Source organism: Watersipora subatra, chromosome 7 (genome assembly GCF_963576615.1).
Source record: "Watersipora subatra chromosome 7, tzWatSuba1.1, whole genome shotgun sequence".
Taxonomy (NCBI): Eukaryota; Metazoa; Bryozoa; class Gymnolaemata; order Cheilostomatida; family Watersiporidae; genus Watersipora; species Watersipora subatra.
The window spans coordinates 38,628,566-38,649,771 of record NC_088714.1 but is presented as its reverse complement, the minus strand read 5'-3'; the positions used below and the strand labels follow the sequence as shown (position 1 = coordinate 38,649,771).

Sequence of the window (21,206 nt, the reverse complement as noted above, 5' to 3'; positions counted from 1 at the left end):
GTCAAGTAGGTACAAGTTCTCACATTTGATTTGAATAATGAGTCGCCATATTTGGCCTTGAAAACACCAGTTTCTCTCTTGCGGCACTTGGGAGAGAAGACGATGTATAGTAGTATTTCTTAGGGAGAGAAGACGATGTATAGTGGTATTTCTTAGGGAGAGAAGACGATGTATAGTAGTATTTCTTAGGGAGAGAAGACGATGTATAGTGATCTTTCTTAGAGAGAGAAGACGATGTATAGTAGTATTTCTTAGGGAGAGAAGACGATGTATAGTGATATTTCTTAGGGAGAGAAGACGATGTATGGTGATATTTCTTAGGGAGAGAAGATAATGTATAGTAGTATTTCTTAGGGAGAGAAGACGATGTATAGTGGTATTTCTTAGGGAGAGAAGACGGTGTATAGTAGTATTTCTTAGGGAGAGAAGACGATGTATAGTGGTATTTCTTAGAGAGAGAAGACGGTGTATAGTAGTATTTCTTAGGGAGAGAAGACGATGTATAGTGATATTTCTTAGGGAGAGAAGACGATGTATGGTGATATTTCTTAGGGAGAGAAGATAATGTATAGTAATATTTCATAGGGAGAGAAGACGATGTATAGTGGTATTTCTTAGGGAGAGAGGACGATGTATAGTAGTATTTCTTAGGGAGAGAAGACGATGTATAGTGGTATTTCTTAGGGAGAGAAGACGGTGTATAGTAGTATTTCTTAGGGAGAGAAGACGATGTATAGTGTTGTTTCTTAGGGAGAGAAGACGATGTATAGTGGTATTTCTTAGGGAGAGAAGACGATGTATAGTGGTATTTCTTAGGGAGAGAAGACGGTGTATAGTAGTATTTCTTAGGGAGAGAAGACGATGTATAGTGATATTTCTTAGGGAGAGAAGACGATGTATGGTGATATTTCTTAGGGAGAGAAGATAATGTATAGTAATATTTCATAGGGAGAGAAGACGATGTATAGTGGTATTTCTTAGGGAGAGAGGACGATGTATAGTAGTATTTCTTAGGGAGAGAAGACGATGTATAGTAGTATTTCTTAGGGAGAGAAGACGATGTATAGTGATCTTTCTTAGAGAGAGAAGACGATGTATAGTAGTATTTCTTAGGGAGAGAAGACGATGTATAGTGATATTTCTTAGGGAGAGAAGACGATGTATGGTGATATTTCTTAGGGAGAGAAGATAATGTATAGTAATATTTCATAGGGAGAGAAGACGATGTATAGTGGTATTTCTTAGGGAGAGAAGACGGTGTATAGTAGTATTTCTTAGGGAGAGAAGACGATGTATAGTGGTATTTCTTAGGGAGAGAAGACGGTGTATAGTAGTATTTCTTAGGGAGAGAAGACGATGTATAGTGATATTTCTTAGGGAGAGAAGACGATGTATGGTGATATTTCTTAGGGAGAGAAGATAATGTATAGTAATATTTCATAGGGAGAGAAGACGATGTATAGTGGTATTTCTTAGGGAGAGAGGACGATGTATAGTAGTATTTCTTAGGGAGAGAAGACGATGTATAGTGGTATTTCTTAGGGAGAGAAGACGATGTATAGTAGTATTTCTTAGGGAGAGAAGACGATGTATAGTGATCTTTCTTAGAGAGAGAAGACGATGTATAGTAGTATTTCTTAGGGAGAGAAGACGATGTATAGTGATATTTCTTAGGGAGAGAAGACGATGTATGGTGATATTTCTTAGGGAGAGAAGATAATGTATAGTAGTATTTCTTAGGGAGAGAAGACGATGTATAGTGGTATTTCTTAGGGAGAGAAGACGGTGTATAGTAGTATTTCTTAGGGAGAGAAGACGATGTATAGTGGTATTTCTTAGAGAGAGAAGACGGTGTATAGTAGTATTTCTTAGGGAGAGAAGACGATGTATAGTGATATTTCTTAGGGAGAGAAGACGATGTATGGTGATATTTCTTAGGGAGAGAAGATAATGTATAGTAATATTTCATAGGGAGAGAAGACGATGTATAGTGGTATTTCTTAGGGAGAGAGGACGATGTATAGTAGTATTTCTTAGGGAGAGAAGACGATGTATAGTGGTATTTCTTAGGGAGAGAAGACGGTGTATAGTAGTATTTCTTAGGGAGAGAAGACGATGTATAGTGTTGTTTCTTAGGGAGAGAAGACGATGTATAGTGGTATTTCTTAGGGAGAGAAGACGATGTATAGTGGTATTTCTTAGGGAGAGAAGACGGTGTATAGTAGTATTTCTTAGGGAGAGAAGACGATGTATAGTGATATTTCTTAGGGAGAGAAGACGATGTATGGTGATATTTCTTAGGGAGAGAAGATAATGTATAGTAATATTTCATAGGGAGAGAAGACGATGTATAGTGGTATTTCTTAGGGAGAGAGGACGATGTATAGTAGTATTTCTTAGGGAGAGAAGACGATGTATAGTAGTATTTCTTAGGGAGAGAAGACGATGTATAGTGATCTTTCTTAGAGAGAGAAGACGATGTATAGTAGTATTTCTTAGGGAGAGAAGACGATGTATAGTGATATTTCTTAGGGAGAGAAGACGATGTATGGTGATATTTCTTAGGGAGAGAAGATAATGTATAGTAATATTTCATAGGGAGAGAAGACGATGTATAGTGGTATTTCTTAGGGAGAGAAGACGGTGTATAGTAGTATTTCTTAGGGAGAGAAGACGATGTATAGTGGTATTTCTTAGGGAGAGAAGACGGTGTATAGTAGTATTTCTTAGGGAGAGAAGACGATGTATAGTGATATTTCTTAGGGAGAGAAGACGATGTATGGTGATATTTCTTAGGGAGAGAAGATAATGTATAGTAATATTTCATAGGGAGAGAAGACGATGTATAGTGGTATTTCTTAGGGAGAGAGGACGATGTATAGTAGTATTTCTTAGGGAGAGAAGACGATGTATAGTGGTATTTCTTAGGGAGAGAAGACGGTGTATAGTAGTATTTCTTAGGGAGAGAAGACGATGTATAGTGTTGTTTCTTAGGGAGAGAAGACGATGTATAGTGGTATTTCTTAGGGAGAGAAGACGATGTATAGTGGTATTTCTTAGGGAGAGAAGACGGTGTATAGTAGTATTTCTTAGGGAGAGAAGACGATGTATAGTGGTATTTCTTAGGGAGAGAAGACGATGTATGGTGATATTTCTTAGGGAGAGAAGATAATGTATAGTAATATTTCATAGGGAGAGAAGACGATGTATAGTGGTATTTCTTAGGGAGAGAGGACGATGTATAGTAGTATTTCTTAGGGAGAGAAGACGATGTATAGTGGTATTTCTTAGGGAGAGAAGACGGTGTATAGTAGTATTTCTTAGGGAGAGAAGACGATGTATAGTGTTGTTTCTTAGGGAGAGAAGACGATGTATAGTGGTATTTCTTAGGGAGAGAAGATAATGTATAGTAATATTTCATAGGGAGAGAAGACGATGTATAGTGGTATTTCTTAGGGAGAGAAGACGATGTATAGTAGTATTTCTTAAGGAGAGAAGACGATGTATAGTGATATTTCTTAGGGAGAGAAGACGATGTATAGTGGTATTTCTTAGGGAGAGAAGACGATGTATAGTGATATTTCTTCGGACAAACAAACAGACACTGCTCTTAAGATAGTTCATATACATTTTGGTTTTACTGTAATTTAGACACGCAACCTTTGTTTTTTGCTGCATAGACCTGTTTAGAAGTAAAAAAAATGATTTTAAATGAACATGGACGGTATGAGCCCTTCAACTTTAAAGTAAAATTGATGTCATCATGACCCTTAAATCAAGTGAAAGCGATGAGGGAAACGTTGTCAATACAAACCAATTATACCGCAGCTACTATACAGCCATGAAATGAAAAAGTTGAGTAAAACTTTTTCCCATTTCCCACCCCTAAGGGGCGGCGCGTTTAGGACTATCTCGGAATGGATTAAGCAATTTACAAGTACTTTGCCATACACCTTCTCATGATGTGTTGCTCACTCAGCGCTTGAAATGCACAGCCATCAGGACTTCAATAGTCCATTGCACAAAAGGCAGTCAAACGGAAGTAAATATATAATTTATTTTTCAGTACTCAAGGCATAAATAAGCTATAGCTGATTAAAAATAGTTAAATTCCTGTTTTATGACTCTTTAAGCACTTTTCAATATGTAGATCATGATAACAGATAATTCTACCAGACCTTTCCACAGCGGCGAAGCACCAAGTTTATTGTAAAGGAAAAGGCATGTCATTTTCCAATTAACTCGGATAATGGATTGATGACTTAAACCATAACTGTCACGAACAACTTTCATCGTATTTCCTAGGTAAATCAGACACGCTGATTCCGATTTTGTACTCAAAATAAAGATTGGTCCACTAACCTTCAAAGTCATTTAGGCTTTTTTAAAGCGTTTCAATATCCGTGTCGAAAACAACACAATCGGCATTACAAGCTCCGCCCATAAATATGTGACGAAACCTAGCTTTTTCAGGAACGGAAGTTAGGAATGTTTAGTCCGATTCAGAATAATGGAGATGGGTGTCTTAAAACCCATTATTATCTAAATCCAGCCTGTAAAATAATCTGTCTTTTAAGAAAAGTATATAAACTATTTAAAATTGCTCGTAGCTTGTTACATGATGTTTAAATAGGCTGAATGCCAAGAAAAATGAGCTCAAAAAACGCAGTTTTATCACAAGCTAGCGTTGTTATCGCGCTTTTTTAAATATGCGATGTTAAATAGTTTATCTACCTTTCAGAAAAGACTGAGATTATTTTTAAGGCTGAATGTAGATATTAATGGATTTTAAAACACCCATCTCTATTATTCTAAATCGGTCTAAACATCCCTATGTAACTTCTGTTCCTAAAAAGCTAGGTTACGTCACGTATTTATGGGCGGAGCTTGTTGGGCCGATCGTGTTGTTTTCGAGACCGAAATTAAAACGCTGTTAAAAAGCCTTCATTACTCTGAAAGTTAGCGGACTAAGCTTTATTTTGAGTACAAAATCGGAATCAGCGTGTCTGATTTACCTAGTAAATACGATAAAAGTTGTACGTGACAGTTATGGTTTAAGCTTGCTGTGATGTTGTCGAGATTTACATCTCAAAACTAATCTCAAGTTTTAGATTACACTCCTGAGAAAGAAGTTGGTAGATTCAGCAGTTTCTAATATATTTTCTACCTTTATCACCCACAATCTTAGATGCTTTAATAACACTCATAAATAACTCACGTAAAGCTTCTTTAAGATATCAGTCACTTTAACGCAAAATTTAAAGCAATGAGAGTGATATGCACTACTGCAATACAATTTGTAAGTTTCAACTTCCAAATATGGGCCAATGACAGCTACAATTATCAGATTTACTAGCAAGCAAGGGCCTTGACACGGTAACTGCAGCAACTACAAATATGTTATGATTGTCACCCATTTCACTTGACGCAGCGGGTCTCTCTCTCCCGCAGTGAAACTCAACTGCTGCAGTAGACAATGATTGAATACAAATACAGCCAGGCCTCAACTCACAACCACCTTAACACACCAAACTAGCTATATCTAACTAAACTCAGAGGATATTTGCTTAACATTGCCATTTTGTAATTTAGGACATGCATATGCAAATCTCAGTCAGATAGTTTGGTTCTTTGGTGTTTGGACAATATTAAACAGTGCTTCACACCATCCCTTTCTGTCGTAAATGTTTGGATACCGCTAATACCAGCAAGACTAGTTTGAGTAGCTATAGTAGTGATAAAAAAGAAAGACAGCAGGAAGAAGCCTTCTTTGGAAGCAAAAAATTGTAAAGAGAATTGAACAAACATTATTGGCTCAGTTCATTAAAAGTCTGTGTAGCTGTCCCATTGTTACTGCAAAAGAGAAAGTAAAAACAAAGCCTGAAATAAGAGGCTGGCTGGGATAATTAAATATGAAATGTAAAAAATATAATCAGAAAACATTTATAATAACTACTTTTAATTTATTCAAAATTCCCATAGTCTAAGTTAGACTAGCTCCACATCTCTTTGGCCAACTCAACTTTCGCACCTACTGTATCCTGTATCACCATGGATACACCTATGTTCACCTGTAGTTTACACAAAGGTTGAACTACAATAAAAACCTTTTTAATTGGTTATTACTATATTAATTTAATTTCTCAAACATAGCTTTTAACATTTAGCATTTCACATCGTGCTATATAATGAATCCATTTTAATGTTATAAATTAAATAATTTCCAGAAGTATTCATCATCAAGGTTTTAAGATGCGGAATAAATTAAACAAAATAACGTGTATGCATGTAAGAAAATTTGCTCTAATTTTAAATGACTTGCATGCATAAAAATTTGGCAACAGATTAGCCTTGCATGTCAAGGTTAGTTTAAAATTTACGCAAGATCCGATGAACATCCAGCAAAAATTTCAACAATTTTCCGATCATAATGTTAGACAATTCAAGCCTATTTCGAGAAAATGTAATGAAAAAGTGCATTTTCGGCAATGTTTATAACTGTACCGGAACTAGATTAGATTTTATACGCTTGTGTTATTATGAAAACCCAAAATTAATTTGTATAAGGCAAAAAAAAATTAAAACTAGCTTTATTTTTTGTTATGATCAATCAGCTTTTTACATTGTAGTAGAACATTCACCTGTCTTGGTCAATGTGGAATCCCGCCAAGTTTTGGTCAACTAATGAAGGTGCAAACACATCCAAATTTTACATAATTTCCCATTACAGACAAAGTACTTTCTATGTAAAGGAAGCAGGCAATGCTTTCTTAAGAACTAAGAAGTAAAGCATACAATTGTAAAAAAATTCTGATGTGTCGATTCTGATCCTGGCCTAGAACTTGTTTATAGTAGTTATCTGTAGTAACTAAACCAATGCTTTTGGTTTAGTTACTACACATAACCAAGGCTTTGAGTTTAGCATTCACCTGAAAAAGACTTTGAAAACTTGGTGAGCAAATAGCTCATTTTTGCACTATTTGCATCCATGAAAATAAATTGAGTTCACTTTTTGTAGAAAAAACTGGCAATATAATGCAAAGTAATTGTTATCCTAATTTAACATCAAATATGTAAGTTATTTCCTTAGAGTAGTGAATCAACTTACCCATCTGGCGAAAGGTAGCTGGTAATTATGTACATGTATATATGACGTTTGTTCAGCAGATAAAGGGTTACAAATTCACTGATTTGATTGTAACCCAGTTGGCCTACTGGACCATGTAAATATTTGAACTTAATACCAACAACTTGATATGGATCAGGTAAAAGTGGGATAGTGAAGACTTTTTGTGCACAATGCAATGAGAATGTAAGCAATACTCCTCAAAGAAATGCTACTGGACAAGGCACATAATCCATCTAATGTTTTAAGCATAGATCTCTGATTCGACAGCTAGTTGTGACAACTGAAAGATCTGAGCGCATGCCTGTATTTATATTAATTTGATGAAATGAAGAAGCTACTCAAACAGGTTTGTACACGGTAGCGGATAGTATCATCCATGCTTTCATCATTAGGCTAAACAATCTCTGACCTTTAAAAGCTAATCCAGCATACAAAGAGCAAAACTGGTTGCTATATTAGAGAGCACCCTGCCGCTAGTGCACAGTACCTAGCGCATAAACTGTCTGCAGGAGCTGGAAAATCAGCTTGAGGAAGCTACTCATGTTGACAACGGAGAAAAGGTCGCGAGAAGGAGACATGTAGACCTTCAAGTCATTTGCTGTTATGCAGTTGAGCGAAAAGGCTAATTACATGTCAAAACCATCACCTATTATGCAGAGTTGGTTTGATATATATCGCTTGATATATATCATTGATATATATCGCCGATACATATAAGATTTTTAAGTCAAAAAAATTGATATTTTTAAAAACATCAATTTTATTATTCCGTTTTCACCTTACAACTATTGCTAATAGTCTAAAATGCTAAACACCTAAAATAATTAAATACTTGCATGGGTGCCTATTAGGCTTACTCAACACAGACAAACAAAGACAGCCAGACCAAGGAGGTGACATTGGCTAGACCAATCATTTAGTGTTTGAGCTGAGAAGAGTTTTTCAGATCTAAACTGTATTCCTTCATCCCAGAACTATCTCCCTAACCTGATTATCTCATGCTAAACTGTTATATTTTATTGCCTTATTGAAAAACCAGCCTGCTGAAAACCCTTTGAACTTCATAATCCATGATTTTGAATTGAACAATCTGACACCCAAAAACAGAATTGTAAGCACATTACACTGACTCCACTGAGATAACAAAGTAACTCATCTCATCATTTTCTGTAAAAATATTTCTATGAATAGCTTCAATGGATTTTGGCTCAGTATAAAATCTATAAATATGATGATATAACTCTGACTACTCGTGTTGAGTGTGTGCGTTCTCATCATGTGGACTGGTTCACATCAAGTTGAGAAATGTCTTGGTGTGGTGAAGGCTGGCAAGCTGGTGTTTGTTTACAAATACCCAAACTAGACAAAAGTAGGACATTAGAACATGTTTGGACTATCATAGTGTGTAGTTACTATTTGCACTATTTTGTTTGCACTTTGCATTCATGTTATGATTTCCAATCCAATGTTTGACGAACATTTTCATATTTATAAATATTATTATACTAGGCCTACAATAAATCAAGTTTTTGGTATTAAACATTGCCGACTGGTCTCACACAACCTATAAAATACATCAATCACAATGTAAACACCATACAAGTTCAATCTAGCTTCAAATTTTTTTCAAAAATGTCATTTGTTTCAAAAATATCATAAATATCATAAATATCAATAAATATCATGATATATGTCAATGATATGATATTTTTTTAAATAACAATATTTTTGCCAATCCTGCTATTATGTCAATTTTAGTGTTCAGAGACCAGCATGGGAAAAAATGTTGACTTAGAAAATACTACACAAGGATGAAAATATCGAGGAAAATTTGCAATTAACTTTTAGTAGCTAGCAAAACAGAGAGAATATGCGTGTGCACTTACCAAACATGAAAATTTTAACCTCAACAATAAATACTAGACAGCAAAGAGATTTGCATTAAGACTAGTTCAGATCCAGTATATGATCTTGAGCTAGCAATGGAACTGACGTCGTGAACAATAAAACTGTGAATGCTTTGCATGTTCGAGTTCAGTTAGAAGGAGAGCATGATTGATAATCAAGGGAGAGGCTTGACTAGTTATTATAATCAGATTTGCAAGACGACTACAAGATTATACTTAACAAATTATGGAAAAATTTGCTGAGGTTAAACGGCTGATTAGGAGAGGCTGATTAGGAGCGCTAATAGGCAGTAAAACATGAAGAAAAGTTAATGTTGTCATATAAGTGAGTGTTACAACTCAAAGTGCCCTACATTCAAACTGTTACATAGAAGAACCTGAAGAGTACTGATAGCAAAATGAACTTACAACTCAAGCATACTTTTCTTATTTCAGAAGAGCGCTCTTGACATATGAAACAAGGTGACACGCAAGTACTTGTGAACAGAGCTAACCGCAGCAACTGGAAAGATGACAAAAATTAGCCATACCAATGATAAGAAGCAGGCAAACAGCACGGCAGCCAACAAAGCAAAGAAACTAATACAACTGCAGAAACTTACCATGGGAAGGCATAAAGAACTTTAAAGGTTGACTTGCAACAAAATTCACATTACAGTTATTTGGTATCATAAGATTCACCATGTCTTACTCTGCTGTGTTGTAGGTGCAAAATATATGGAAATGTGATTACAAGCTCTAAAAGCTCAAAAACGAACAGTTAATCCCAGTTACACGAGACCGCCGTAGTTTGGATTCGCTTTCCAAAACGTCTCAAATGGGATGTATTTGTTACAGGATGGTTTCTGTTTACACTTTCATGCAACCTCATTCGTCGAAATATTTTCACAAATATACTTCACGCATTCAATAAAACCATGTCTATTGTTTTTACGTGTCTGTTTTATCGTCATTGTAATGCTGTCACTTTTAGCACTGATATCTTATAACTTACCGTAAAAAATCGTTAAACTTTTTAACCTTACCTCGAAGGAGTATATATCATTGTCTGATAATCATGACCAGTGTCGTATAGTTTCACAGAGTCCCGTGACCAAAAGCCGGAAACAAAAACGTCCGATTCCAAACAAACCCGATCGACATACTGATCTCTAATGGAATATTCTTACCTCGCTCTCAACATCTCACTCTTTTGCATTTACTTTACTTTATTACAAAAAATCATTAGACGTTTCTTGTAGAGAATTTTGTCCTTTTTCAAATGGTGTATAATACAATAATCAATTTCAAAGGGACTGCCAATGGTAGTAATTTTTGTTGGTTAGTGTTGCGGCATCTCCATTATAACTTATATAAAACAATAGTGGGCGCGGCTTGTTTGCTTGGAGCCGTGCGAGCTTCGATATGCGCATCCGTTAGCAGCAAACTCTGTGAAGTTATTCAGCTCTGTACTGTCAGTCATATAGCTTTAAAAAGTCTCGCGACCAAAACCGGAAACAAAAACGTCCGATTCCAAACAAACTCGATCGACATACTGATCTATAATGGAATATTCATACCTCACTCTCAATACCGCTCTTTTTTGCATTTACTTTACGTTTTTACAAAAACGTTGTTAGCACCTTTTTGTAGGAAATTTTGTTTTCTTTCAAATGGTTCATGATACAACAATCAATTTCAAAATGACTGCTAATGGGAGTAGTTTTTGTTGATTGATGTTGCGACCTCTCCATTATAACTTATATAAAAATAGTAGGCGTGGCCTGTTTGTTTGGAATCGAGCGAGATCCCGTATACGCTTCTGTTAGTCGCGGGACTCTGTGAAACTATACGGCTCTGATCATGACGAGCCTGTTGGCCACCTGTGATAATCGAAAAGAGCTGTAAAAGTTATTTGCTAAGTATTGGGTCACATGATCAGATTAAGACTTGACGATTGAATAATGCCGAAAGAAAACTGTAAAGTAGCGAGCATCTATATTTGATACGGGGTCTTCGGTAAAACCCGAAGTGTTTGTCATAAACTAGTGCTACGATAAGTTTTACATTAAGCTTTTTATTGGCCTTTCAATTCACGTGAGAACATACGTGACAAGACGATAACCAAACTGGAATGACTACGTCAGATAAATAAACAGATTCCAATCTACGGCGGCTTTTCGTTTTTGAGCTTTTACGAGCTGGTAATCACATTTCCACGTATTTGACACCTACAACACAACAGAGTAAGACATGGTGAATCTTTTGATACCAAATAACTGTAATGTGAATTTTGTTGCAAGTCAACCTTTAAAGATAGCAATTGACCTTGAATTGCACTAATGATTTTCTGCTAGGATAAAAAGCAATATGAGAGCTAAGGGAGGCGGGTGAGACCTGAGCCAAGGATAAATAATACTCAAAGGCAGTGAAGCGGTAAATTTACAATATCAAATCAGCTGTAATCAAGTGAACTATTCTATTCATGACTCTTCTTCTTCTGCACCCATGCAGATAAAATTCTATAATGGAGTTTTACTACATCCATCGGCATAACTTGAAAACACACTTCATAATCACTATGTTTCCATGATGCGCAGTGCTTCGGAGTTGCGGTATCTCCGAATCATGGACAGTCTTCGCACTGAAATCACTGCGCACTGATCAGTGCGAAGCCAGTGCAAATTCGCAGCAAAGAAACAGCGACTGCGCAGTGGCTGCGCATAGCTCTCATGCCGTGGATACGGATTCTTCGAAAGCCATAAACTAGTACAAAGGTTGTCCTGCTAATCTTGTTTTTTTCTATTCTTCCGGTCTTCTTTCACCTAAATTTAATTATGGTCTGCTGATGAGGTGATTACTTTCCTGGACTTTGTTATCGATGCCAACACTTTTCGAAAAATAGGTGGCAAGTCCTAAATTAACGTATAAATAATATATTACTTAAAATACTTATTAAAAATATATTACTTTGTAAAAAGTGTGTTAAGGTTTGTAAAACCTTGTGAATGTGTATTGTAAATAAAAGTATAATGACGACAGAATCATAAAAAGACCGTTTATGTCGTTCGGTATCCGTGATCGATTCTATTTCTCCATCAGGCGATTCGATTTATACAATTTCTCTTCTCTGGCTAATTTGCTGAAATTCTGAAAACCACTGCGCAGCATGGAAACGTACAATCCCCTCGACTTCGGAGGGGGCTGCTTCGCAGTACTGCGCACCATGGAAACATAGTGAATGGTAGTAGAGATTTCAATAACTGCCAGTAATGCGAGCAGAGCCCAGAAGGCCGCATGGTAAGTTAAACCATAACTGTCACGTACAACTTTTATCGTAGTTACTAGGTAAATCAGACACGCTGATTCCGATTTTGTACTCAAAATAAAGATTAGTCCACTAACTTTCAGAGTAATGGAGGCTTTTTACAGCGTTTTAATATCGGTCTCGAAAACAACACGATCGGCATAACAAGCTCCGCCCATAAATACGTGACGTAACCTAGCTTTTTAGGAACAGAAGTTACGTAGGGATGTTTATACCGATTTAGAATAATACATATGGGTGTTTTAAAATCCATTAATATCTAAATTCAGCCTTAAAAATAATATCAGTCTTTTCTGAAAGGTAGATAAGCTATTTAGCGTTGCATATTTCAAAAGGCGCGATAACAACGCTAGCTTGTGATAAAACTGCGCTTTTTGAGCTCATGTTTCTCGGCGTTCAGCCCATTTAAACGTCATGTAACAAGCTACGAGCAATTTTAAATAGTTTATATACCTTTTATAAAAAAACTGAAATTACTTTACAGGCTGGATTTAGATAATAATGGGTTTTAAGACACCAATCTCTATTATTCTAAATCGGACTAAGCATTCTTAACTTCCGTTCCTGAAAAAGCTAGGTTTCGTCACATATTTATGGGCGGAGCTTGTAATGCCGATTGTGTTGTTTTCGAAACGGATGTTGAAACGCTTTAAAAACACCTAAATGACTTTGAAGGTTAGTGGACTAATCTTTATTTTGAGTACAAAATCGAAATCAGCGTGTCTGATTTACCTAGTAAATACGATAAAAGTTGTTCGTGACACGTGACAGTTATGTGACAGTTATGGTTTAATGAATAACGGTGTCCACTGAAACATCCGTGACAGTCTTCCAAGTATCCTATTTGAATGCAGTGAAGCCATGATGATTATCAAATTCGTCAGGCTCAAGACAGTAATCATGTTGCACGAAAAGTTGAGAAACTGAAGGGGAACTACGTCTATTCTGCTAGAGTAAGAGGCTGGCATTAACATTTGGTAGACTAAGTAAAAAATAACAGTTGCTCTGAAAAATAGAATTTATTTATTTACCATCCACTGTTAGAGTGATATTCTAACAATATTACAAATTAACTTACGATATTAGTTATTACTTATCAAATTACTTACGATGTTTCACAATATTCCATAGTCATCCAATTTAGAAGTAATTGTGCTTCTTAAACAAGTCAATAACTGAATAGAGCACATATGAGAAAGTTGCGGTTATCTTTACTCATTTAATTGAAATAATAATTCAGGCTATAATTATTTTCACAGTGGTAAATGTTTCGAATGCTATGTTTACATGGAGTGATTATCTTTTAATCTTGATGCAAGTATTTACGCAACAAGATTAAAAAAACAACTGTATAACAACTACTATTTTCATTCTCAGCAATTTATGATTAATGAAAGTTCTTAGGATTCCTGAGCCTATATAGCCCAGTTGTGACATCTACAATAACAATGCAATTCAGATTAACCATCTCTAAATAACAATTAGATGTTAAAACTTCATTGTGTTTGCTCGAGGAACTGTTGGGGAGACAATTGGAGTAATCTCTCAAACAAAAAACAGGATTTAACACCGTTAGTATTCATGATGGTTATCTGGTAGTTTTTACTGCTAATAATGTTACAAGGCATAAAATTTAGTGATGGCGATAGAATCAGTGATAATGATCTGTCTGTTATTCACATGAACGAAGCATTGTTCCATAAACAATATCACTCTAGCCATCTCGATGAACCTTCTGCTCTGGCAGCGAACAGGGTCAAGACTCTAACCGAAGAGGTGACTACATCACCTAACAACCCGGCAATATAATTTGGGTTTTTAGCAAGACAACAAACTGATTCGATACACATGTATATACATATTTATGTAGCGCAAACGTCAGTGCTGTGATATGTTGCAAGGAACAAGGCCTCTTGCTAAATCTATAGCTGAATACAAAGCCTGCCAGTAAGAAACAGCAATGCAATTAGAAGAGCAAGTTTAGTTGCTAGTGAATCTTACAAACAGCAACATTTACCCTCGTGACTCTGGTCTATCAATCATACAGATCTGCTTAGTATCTACGTATATGAGCCAGCATACTACACTAAGCTCAACTCGTATCTGCCAGTCAATGATTAATTGGAGCTTTTTCAACAAACACTCAGCAAAAAGACAACCACAATGCTAGTACTAAAAATCCTTTGTAATATCTTAACTTGGCTACAAAATACCAGCGCCAAAAATTTATTCTCAAATATTGAACTGTAGACCAAGGCTACAAATAACAAAGGCTTGCATAGTATGCAATTAATGCAGTAGCTAAACAGCGATGTTTGAAAGCGATTTGCTTCTGGTGGTGTTGCCACTAGCCATGCTTTTGTAACAGTGTCCTATCATGTTCACGATGATCAGAATGTTTGAACGTTAGGAAAGTTGCTGTAGAGGATAAGCAAACTATCACAATACACTTTTCCTCCAACATTAAAAAATAGCAAACGATTGTCTAATGTAGGTTTGATCACGCAGATTGGTTAGCCAGCATAAAGCACTGCTAGAAAAAGTCGCATGCATGCTCACCCTATAAAACCACTAACGCATCAACACAATATCCACTTCCAAATATCACTTTGGCTACCTACCCTTATGACATCACAAATCAGTCAAAATGTGACGATATATTGATCGCTGTAATTGCTCGATTTACACGATAGCATTACAAATGAAGCTTTGACACTTTGGCATAAAGTTGACTAAAGGAACCATTCAGCAGTTTGGTGAACAATAAGATCTGAAATAACGTGATCATTTTCTAAAACAAATCCAATCTATAAAGTTGTTTTTTCATGTAAAAGAGATTGAGCCTTGTCCTAGACAGTTGTATCTGTCCATTAGGTTTCGGATCCCAGTTCTGCTCTTTCTTCTATCATAATTATACATTTATACTATACTAATCTATAGTACAGCCATACCTTGACATCCGAGCTTAATGCATTCTGGGACTGACCTCATAAGTTGGTATACTCGCGTATCAAGGCACTACTTGCTATATAAAATCACTAAGTACTAATTAATCCGTTACCATGCTATGAAAACACCACCTAAACAGGATATTACGGTTGAAAAACATGTTTTAATTGTTGTAATTCACTACCTACAATACCTATTTAGTTGGTTTAAACATGCAATAAGATGTAACAAATGTAATGTATGGAGTTTTTACCTTTAAGACAGACGTTTTGAATAATGGCTGTCTGAGAGAGATTTGAGAGTAATGCGTTAGGTACACTAAACGTTTGTGACACTAAGTAATATAAACTTTGAATTTAACTTCCATAAATTTAACTTACTAAACACACATTTAAAACAAAGTTTAATCTTTCACTAAACTTACTTTAATTTTATCGTCATATTTTTTAGTATCTATTTCCGGTTAAACGGCTCTGGCTTGCGTCTCCTGTAACTATTAGACAACCTTTTTTAACTGATTCGAGGAGAAAGACCGAGTGTTGCTGTTCTCGAAAGCGGTCTCTCACATACTTGGCCATATAGTGTACCGGCTCGTATGCTCGTACCTCAAGAAAGAATCTTGCTGAAAAGTCAGCTCGTATCTCAAGTTTCTCATATGTCAGGGTACTCGCATGTTAGAAGTATGACTGCATTGAACAATTCTCTATATACTGGCTGTACAGTAGTTCTCAGCAGTGAAATAAGGCTAAAGGAAATTTTGTTGATAACCAAAATTTAACACAATAAAAATTTCCCCCTAATATGTTATTGGAACTGGAAACAGCTGACATGGAATATATTTTCTTAAACTTATTTCAGAAAGTAAAGACAAAATTTTTAGCCATATAAATGTGCAGTACTTATCATTAATAAACAGTATATATGTAGGCGCTGAGATTAAAAGGCATAGTAAAGAATATGGTTTTTCATTCCTTATAGACTGTCAGAAAACCTAACTAGCTATTTTAACGATTTTAGCTAGAATCATTAAAATAGCTATTCTAGCCTATTTTAATGATATTACAAACTGACTATGAAAGGAAGCGTTTCAAGAGCTGATGAGTTAGCAAAAACTAAACAACGTGACTCTTGTATTTATCTGCTAGCAACAGCTTTTAGAACATCAGTGTATGGGTTGTAGTTCATGTTAGACACCAAGTATATGAATTGTGTCACTAGCACAAAACTTATAAGATTTAGAACGAAAATTTGCTCTCGATATTCACATTTTGGCACTACCTTTGGAGGTTAAGTATACGCAGTCAACTTATTGAAGTTTTTGTGCACCTTCGAAAGAAGACTATCAAAATATGAATATACGTAAGTAATTAATCAGTCTAAGCCATGGTTTTGAAAAAAATGTTTTTGTCAAATAAACAACTGCAAGAAATTATATTTCATCAAACATACTTTTTGTGGTTTATTTACTGTGATGAGCTGATCGATAGCAGAAGGTAGCTTATCTCCATTGAACAGTTAAGCGGTCTAATTGAATGTTATGCTACAAATGACTTGAACCAGTTTTGTGGTTAGCCTTGCATATAATGTGAGTGTATTAGAAATTGCATCACTCTAATTAGTGCAGCCAACCACATTAATTGAGACATGACCATCAACATTCCCTTGATATCGCAATTGACTGAGCATATATCATGGAGCAATCCTTGTAACTCATGTGGAAGCTGTTCACAGCACTCTAAATATGTTGCATTCCCAAACTTGGTACGACTGAAATACCAATCAAAACAGCTGTGCAAATCTCATTTTACAAAACTTATATAGAAAGTGGCTAAGGTCAGCTTTCAAAAAAGATACCAATGAGCCTTGACATCAAAATATCTGTAAACATTTCATGCCGATTACAATTACATGTACCGACTGAGTGAAAGAAGACAATTTCGAAGGAACTTGTCAGCAATGATAAGTTGGTAACATGATTATTAAATGAATTTAACCCTTTCGCAAGCAAGTTTTTTGGGCTATTTGAGACTTCCTGGACAAATTAATTTTTAACAAATCGATTTTTAAAAAATCATTGATACACTCTAGTTTATGATACTTTATATGTGTATTATGTTTTTATTATACAGGTAAATACAAATGACATTTTTCAAGTCGATTTCTCATATAAGTGTTTCTCTAGCTATGGTACTTTTGGGAGCATTTGCCCTTGGAGAGGCCTACACAGCAGTCTTGACATCATGTGCTCATTATTGTTCCTCTATAGCCTTGCCTTTGCCTATAGCCTTTGAGGATGACATGACAGTAAAATAAATTTGTCACACTCTGGGAAAACATTCAGAAAGCAGAAACAAAAGCAGAAACAAGCTACAAACAAAATTCTCAATTTTATTTAAATACATTTTTATTTTGGATTTTTCGTTCGTTTAGTTTTGCAAAAACGATGGTTTTTTTCTTAAAACGGCTTATTTTTTGGTTGCTAACAGAGACCAATATATTGTAGCTAACTATTAGTAAATAAATTAAATAAAAAAAGCAAAAAGCTAACCAGAAATCAATTTATAAAAAAACGTTCGCGTGGCAACATAATAGTCGCTCTGCCCATTAGCGTCAGTATCGCAAAACGACAATAATGTCGCTATGCCTGCAACAGGGTTAACATGACTGGCAACAGAAATGAAATGTCCAGAGAAATTTAGCCATTCATATGGCCACCATGTAAAACGGGTAACGGTTCAGATTAAAAAACCAAAGAAGCAGATGGGTAATAGATAAATGTCAAGTCTGCAATGTTTAGACAAATCATGTCAGGATACACTTAAGAAATGATATATTATGAAAACAGTTATTGTTTTGATGGGAACACTGAAATACTGGTTATTTCTTACATCTTGAGGAGGTGCATGCTGCACATTATCAGCACACTGCTTTTTGTGCTAAACATACCAACTTTAATATAAGCAACTAATTGAGCACATCATAAATTAGTAATATAGACATATAAGGTATATATCAATAGACAACGTGAATGACTGTACACATCCCATTAAAATTGCTGATCTCGGTCCAATTCTAGTTTCTTACCAAATGTTTGAATGTTGTTCGATTAATAAAATATATTTTGGGATTTTGTTCATGTTTGTTGTACAATATTTTTTATTTACGAATAAGCTTCAGAAACATAATATTAAGTACAACATGGTTTTTGGCGCCACACGTATCAATAAAACATGAATGGTATTTACAGAGCACGCATGCTGTAAAGTGATTAAAAAGCCTTGCACATTGAGAAAAGTACATGAGATCCAGAATGAGTCGGTAATATTCTAATGGAAAAATGTTTTTCAAATGTGCAGTCTACCCTTTTTCTATATACTTTGATTACCATGTTTGCAATAACTTTCTGCGTACATTATTCTTTCCTTTGGCCTAGCTTTTGCCTATAAGAATTGAAAGTACATAGGTGATTGTATCTCATTTGGAAACTATCAAAGTAAAAAGTTGGTAGCTTGATGTTACAGTACATTTCATGTTTTAGATATTTACGACTGAGGTCTTCATCGATGTTGTTTGGACTGACTCTCCATTTTAAATCGTAATAAATTTCACAAATCAAGTTTAACTTCATATTCATTTAATATTATAACATCATATTATACAATTTTGGGTAGCATTTAATGTTGGTAAGAAGAAAACACATAAAATCAAACCGTTACTGGGTCTATTGTGTAAGTTAATGTAATGTATATACTACAGCACAAATGTTTTTGTATAATATCAAAAGACAAACATAACGTAGTAAAACAATAGAAATTAACTATTTGTGACCATACATATGCAACGTTGAACATCCATAAATGCTCCCACTTGAAAATATTTCTATACTAATATACTATATATTAATCTAATATTGATTATGGTCCTTTCATTTTCATCTTCTTCAAAACAAATAAAACATGACCATAAACTATAATATTTAAATCCAAAATTAATCATATCACTATCAACAGGTTATTTATAATCAATGGTAATAGCACCTTGCTACTTTAAACCAGCATGTATAGAGCATCTTTTAGTTAGGGAGTTCTATAATATTGCCATCAACTTCGATGCTATGTACATAAATAACAAAAACAAACTAAATGCTGCTATTTTCTAACTTTGAAGAAGTGTGTATACAACCACATTGCATGCATAAAGTCACTGTTATAATATGGCAAATGCAGCGTGCAACGATAAGTGAAAAGTCAGTCGGCGCCTACACAATAGCTTGTGTTAGTTGCTCAGGAGTATTACTAATGTGTAAGATTTATACACGATCGTAGGTAAATATAAGAGACATAGGTGAAACCGATAAGCTGTACGAATAGTGCATCAGCAGGTTTACATCGCTAACAACTAAGGTTCGTCTCTTTGATAAATGTAATCCACAAATAAAAAGTTGTCGAAGGACAGACAAAACCAAACATGGGCTTACAATCAAATAAGCAATACACAACTTTTGAGATCGTAATGCAAGAATGACTTTTTACAAACATTTCATGTGATACTCTACAGCCACCATGAGTAGGTTTCAAATTAGCTTAAAAGATAATCTTAATCGGCCAAAACTACGAGCATACTATAAACATTATAAAGTAACACAGCAATTTTTACGAAAATTTTATTCGACTTGGGTTAGCTGCTGTGTTAACCTCAAGAAGTTTTTAAGGCATTAACAAATGTATGATGTTGTTTTACTTTACCTGTACATATGCATGAAAGCCGTAACTAAAACAAACAATAAGCCAACACAAAATAATCACGCGAGTTTCACTTCAAAATCTGGAAGTTCGCGAAGAACGTGTTTTAGTCTACTAAACCGATGTTACAGGTTGCGCAAAGTGACCGGTGGTGCACTGTCTGTATAATCCGCGTCAAAAAAGTTTGCGTTGCGTTCCTAAATCTGCACTGCATGAAAATTTAAATGGCAAAATTACTTTAATCAGGTAATGTTTCTCAATTAATAAATTTATTTAGCCGTATTATGGCATGATAGAGCTGTTGTATATGAACATATACTTATCTACCGGACTAACGTAATGTTTGGTCGCTAGCGCTGCAAATCTATTGGATCTGCTAAGCGCGATTAAATAAAGTTAGAAAGCGCACTGTGCGCTATCTAATCAGTGAATCTATACAGAAGGCCCGTGATTTTTAGTCTTGGCTGGCCGTTCAGTACGAACTTGCTACTGCTTTATGTGCATACTTTAATCACAACTGAAGCTAATCGTTTTTCACAAAAATTCTAAAGTAATGCAAGAGCCTGCCAGAATGGTGTTTAACTGTACTGTTTCTGGTAGAGCTGAGTAGAATTAAGGGTGGTGAACATCCCGTGAACATGCATAACTTTCAATGTGCAGCTTTAATAAAACGTTAAGATTCAAATGATAACGTAATATGTCTAACGCATATGATACCTAAGTTGAGTCCCAGCAAAGCTAAATAAATATATTACACATATATATATATACAGTGTATATACACCTTATATATACTGTACCCTATATATGTACTTGCAATTGCAATCACCACAAGTTCAATTCCAGTACAGTCCAGTAATTTTTCATTGCAAATACGTTTCATGGCATCTTGCATGGCATCACACTTAATACTGCAGCTAGCGTTATGCGTGAAGCCATAGCACAAGAAAAATGCATGTCGATACTTGAAGAAAAATGCGTAAACTCGTATAGCCAACAGGACTATTGCAATCGCTATAGATAGATGTGTAGTAGGCACTGCAGCCGGTACAATATGAATTATAGAGAAATAACCACATTAGGCAGAAATAAACGCAGTACACAGAAAAAAAACAAAAAGACATAATTTAAAAGTTTGTATATGTTGATTAAAATATAATTTTCTGTGCAAA

The 21,206-nt window shown here is 35.2% G+C and overlaps 1 protein-coding gene across 1 annotated transcript in view; it reads right to left on the bottom strand.

Annotated features, from left to right (window-relative positions):
* The window catches only part of LOC137399331 (zinc finger protein 541-like), a 111,382-nt gene extending 91,216 nt beyond the window's left edge, over positions 1-20,166 (bottom strand). Inside the window, exon 1 of the mRNA XM_068085400.1 lies at positions 20,038-20,166. The gene's annotated coding sequence lies outside the window, so the exon portion shown is untranslated. The remainder of the gene's footprint in view (positions 1-20,037) is intronic.
* Between the last annotated feature and the right edge of the window lie 1,040 nt (positions 20,167-21,206).